Genomic DNA, 5,304 nt, shown 5'->3' on the forward strand with positions numbered 1-5,304 from the left:
TTCTTATATATGAGACACTTGACTTAACCATTTTTGGATCATCAATCAGTTATCTTTGGTTATTTTCTAGTCGCCATGATGGGACTGAAATGTTATTTTATGATGTCGTGTTGTGACATGTTTTGACTCAACCATTTTGGAGTCTTCAATCAGTATGATTTGAGATATATTTTGGTTATTGAGAACCAATGGATACTTTTGATTATTAGTGACGCTTTAGTTGCCAATGGAGAGTTGTTGTGGTCATGATTTTCTATGGATGCTTGCTCATGGAGATTTGATGCTTTTATGCATATTTGATGTTCTTATTATGGATTATCTTTTGTGATTTTGAGATTTATGATTCCATGAGCTTAGGGTAGGATATCTGCTTGTAGTGTTGGGAAGTGGCTTGTAATGGGGGCCGGGGCCTTAAGAGGCTGCCAGGGTAACTCATTGTAAGTTGGTTAAAAAGTGAAAACATTCACACCTAATACTAACTAAATGAACCTAAAAAGATAATTGTTTTGTTCTCGACCATGCCTTGAGTGCTTGTACAGACTAGGATGGGAGTAGAGAGAATGCATGGTTGCGACCTTGCATTCCATAGTATGCCTCGTCAGTATGAGAGGATACTAGTGGCTGCATGAGGATCAGTATGGACCAGTGGAGTTTAGCTAACTGCCAAGGTAACTTGTACATGATATATGTGATGACACTTTCTCGCTTGCATAGTAGGTTCCTACATGTCTTTGTGTGCCTTTGGGAATTAGATGTCAATTTTGTGCTTGGAACCTTTGAGTTAGTATACTTTTAGGATTCCTGGACTTATAGAGATTTATGCTATGTGTTTTGGATAGCCTATTTGGGACTTGAGATTATCTCCTCAGCACAATGTGAGTGGACCACTTAGGTACCACACGGTCGGGTGGTAGTGTTTTTCCACTCTTATCATTTGAGATTCATTGAGACATCGTGGTTGATGCATCCTTCATGATGGTGGATATGTATCCTTTCATTGATGATTAGCATATGTTAGATGATGTTATCTTATGATTTTATTTGCATGTTAGATTACTTTCTGCATATGATATAGTATATGTTAGGAGTCGCATTCCTACTATGTTAATACCAATGATCTTTTCGGTGATTTGGAATGTTATGCACGGAGGGATGGCTAGGGCCCACGATGGCCTAATGATGCTATTAACAGTTGGGAGGAACCGTGCACTTAGTTTATTATGTTTGATCTTTATGACGGATGTATATATCTTCCATGATGATGTATCATGTGTATCATGTGATTATCTTTACTTTGATGTATCATGGATTAGAAAAGGATGATGTACCTTATTCCACATATGTATATTCTTTTAAGCTTTTCATACCCTGTGACATGTACAGTGGATGATTGAGCATTTAGAAATGTAATGTATAAACATTGGACTTATCATTATTATTTCATGTGGTTGTTATATTAGATGGATTAAATAGTGTTAGTTGATTTAGATGTAATTCAACGTTAAGGGATCCTTAAAGAATGTAATCTATTATGTATGTTATGTTTATTTTTAGATGGACATTGCTATTGCTTCCGTTATGGTGCATAAGTTATTTGTGGTATTTACTTCTCTTTTTTTTTAAAAAAAATTTAAAAAATGCTACCAAACTTAGTGAAATTCTAGGTTAATTCTTTGGATCCCTTGGTGGGGCATTACACTCAAGATGTGAAGTTCTTTTAAGGCAATGAAATAATATAAAGATATGAGTGTGCATGCAGGTTAAAATAATGTGTAAACAACAAATATACAAGTTCACATGTATAAACAAAGATAATACTAAGTCAAGTAACAAAAAAAATGTAAATGGATATGAAAGAGGTAGAAATTAACAACAAATCATAAAGAAAACTTGTTTTGAGTGTAGTACTTGTCTATATATAGTTATAATAACAAAATGAGTCCAAATGACTATATGACCATGGCCCCCCTCCAACTAGGGTATAGTTCCTACCCCTAGTTTACTTTTCAGTTATTATTGCTGAACTCTTTGAGGCTAGTTTATGTTAATGCTTGATGATCAATGACATTGTTTTCCAGATTATTGGATATTGTTTTCATGCATAGTTGATTATATGATGAGACTACTTTGGTACTAGTTATTTCATGTATGCATGATTATACTTTGATGATGATTATTTACAGTGATTGTAGTTATTTAATGATGTTTGTTAGATGGATTATTTATACATGTTTTCTATGGTTACTTACCCCATACTTGCATGTTTATTTTTCTTTATGTTTGACATTTCTGATGTTGTTAAGGAAGGGGGCCATAGTCACATGCTAGTCGGGATCTACACAATGCACCACTTCTTACCATCGTCTATTTAGTTTAGAATATATGTGTTTGTATATGTGTGGATTTTATGCAAATTGCAGGTATTGGGTATCGACTTCCCTGAATTGCCAGGATGAGTGTACCCTATCACAATATCTCAATGGTAAGAGAGGGGAGATAAATTCTTTAGTCTGAATCCTGACCTTAAATCAATTGTCCTAGAAATTAGGACAAGTATCCGAGATGATTACCCTTTTGAATTCGTCATATGACATAAATTCATGATTATAACCCTTGTGTTTGATCTTGTATATTGTATTTTATGATGGGTTTTCATATTTCGTCTTATGGGTCTATGGTGATTTTTCTGTTAATTAAATCAAATAAAAATAATATTTAATGATTTAATTTAATGGAAAATTATTAAGATAATTTCAATATTTAATTATATTTAATTAATTGAGAAATTAATTAAATTTAAAGATATTATTATAGTTGTAATTTTAGAGTGTAATAATATTTATTTAATGTAATAATAAAATATTTAAGAGATCATTTTTAAATAAATGCTAAATATTATTATTACTTAAGTTAATAAATATTTTTATCAAAAATGCTTCAAAAATTAATTTAAAAGAGAAAGAGAAGTTAATTTAATAAAGATATTTTAAATTGCAAAAAGTGTGCATGAATATTCAAAAAGTAATAAAATATTAAAAAGAATGGTGATCAACAAGTTCCCTCGCGTGATTGCAGAATCAACACCCCAATTTTAGGGGAGAACTCCTTATCAGAGATTGGGAGTTCATTTTGTAGAGACCGAGATTTTGGAGAAGGGATTTTCATAAAGAAGGGTTTCAGAGGAAAGAAGATTTCTCGCATTCTTCATGTGGTTTTGTATTAGCATCAGATTCAAGTAGAATCTTGTGGTTTATTTGCATAGTGAATTCTATTCTTCAAAATTCATGACTTCATCGTGTCTGTTAAATCTGTTTTCTGAGGTTTATTTAAGATGAATCTTCCATTGTGAATTTTATTGATATTAGTATCGAATTCTATATGTATATGAGGGTTGGGAAATTAGAAACCCTCGTTTTGTAGATTAAATAGTTGATATTTTAATCAGAAAGGGTTTTAGGAAGAGATTGAATTGTTAGAATGCAAAAACCACCTAGTTTATCAGATTTTCCTTGTCATAGTTTTGTTAGTGTTTATATATATATATATAAAATTTGGTGGGGGGGGGGGGGGGGAGGGGGGAGGTTTGGGGTGGTGGGTTGTTTTGTTTATTATTAAACAAAGTTTTTTTTAATATATATATTAAAATTTAAAAAAATAAATAAATTGAATGGAGGTGGGGCCACCAAACCCCCACCTCCCATCTTCCCCCACCCGCCATGGTAGTGAGATGGCTATCGACAACCTTTAAAAGGTTGCGCACGACAGACCCTATTGTCATGACAATAGAAGTACTGTTATAGGCAATACTCTATTGTCATGACAGCAAAGCTGCCGCAATAGTGAATAGCCTACAGGCTTTAAAAATTAGTCATAGGGTAAGTTTGTAGTTTTTGAAGTTTTTTTTCTAAATTTTATTTTATTAAATTAAAATTAAAATAATAAATTTTCTATTAAAATATTAATTTTTAATAAATATGAAATTATGAAATGTTAGTTATTAAAGAACTTTATTAATAGTTTTGATTAATTATTAATTAATTATTAATTATTAATTTAGTAATATAGTTTATTCAATGTCAATTATTAATTGAAATTAATTAATGGAATTCAATTAAATTTAAATTAATGATAAATATTATTTAATAATGCTTAAATTTATTTATTGTTATTATTATTTAATAATTTTGATTATTAATAGAATTGTAATTATTTTATTTAATAATCAATAATTATTATTTTAATAATTTAATAAATAATTATTTTTAAGTTATTTTATGATATTTAATTGTGATCTTTGTAATTTCTCAAGTTAAGGGGAATTGTGCGATTTGATCTAAAATGGGAAATGAGTTAAGCTGTAAAAAGAGAAATTCGTAAACCTTATCAGTTCAAAAACTTACATTGATTTATGAAAATTCAAACCTTACTATAAATTCAGACTATGTGTTTTCAAAATCAAACAAAACTATGAAACTACACAGTTAAATGTATGTTGTCTTATGTTTTGGGTTTGGGGTTGACTTAGAGTGTTGACTAATTTTAGGATGTTTACTAGAGGCCAAGAAGTATTGTTTTGGTGATCACAGATGATGTTATGATTTGGTTTATGTGTATTTTCTTGGATTAGTCATGTTAGGATAATTGTATTAGTGATGTTTGTACTTTGACCAAGTGATTTCGGTACTTGTCAATTGCTTGTTTAGAGAATTGATGTATGGTTTTTGGTCTTTTGAGATCTTTTTGCTTTGTTGAGCTCAAGGTAGGTTATCTGTATGTAATGTTGGGAAGTGACTTGCAATGGAGGTCGGAGCCCAAAGTGGCTGCCTGGGTAACCCATTGTAGGTTGTTTCAATAAGTGAAAACACTACACTAAATGAGAGTAAAATGAACTAATAAGAGTCTTTGTATTTCCTTGCTTATGCCTCGAGTGCTAGTACAAACTAGGATGGGAGTAGAGAGGACACTTGATTGTGAATATGCATCATTAGTATGCTTTGTCAATACGAAAGGATACTAGTGTTGCATAGAGTCACTAGGGGGCCAAAGTCAAGTCAAACTACCAAGGTAACCTTAAATTTGACTCATGGAATGACACTTTCCTAGTTGCATAGTAGATTCCCTATGTGTCTTTGTTTGCCTTTGGGTTTAGGCGTCATTTATATCTTGGTACCTTGAGTTAGATTGCTTTCAGATATTCCCTTGACCTAGATATTACTTTTGACTTTTGGGATTGTTATCCTATTTGGGACTTGAGACTATCTCCTCAACACAATGGAAGTGGACCTTTTTGGGTTCCTATGAGGC

This window comes from Cupressus sempervirens, chromosome 8 (genome assembly GCF_028749045.1).
Source record: "Cupressus sempervirens isolate cs-2001-9-10 chromosome 8, ASM2874904v1, whole genome shotgun sequence".
NCBI lineage: Eukaryota > Viridiplantae > Streptophyta > Pinopsida > Cupressales > Cupressaceae > Cupressus > Cupressus sempervirens.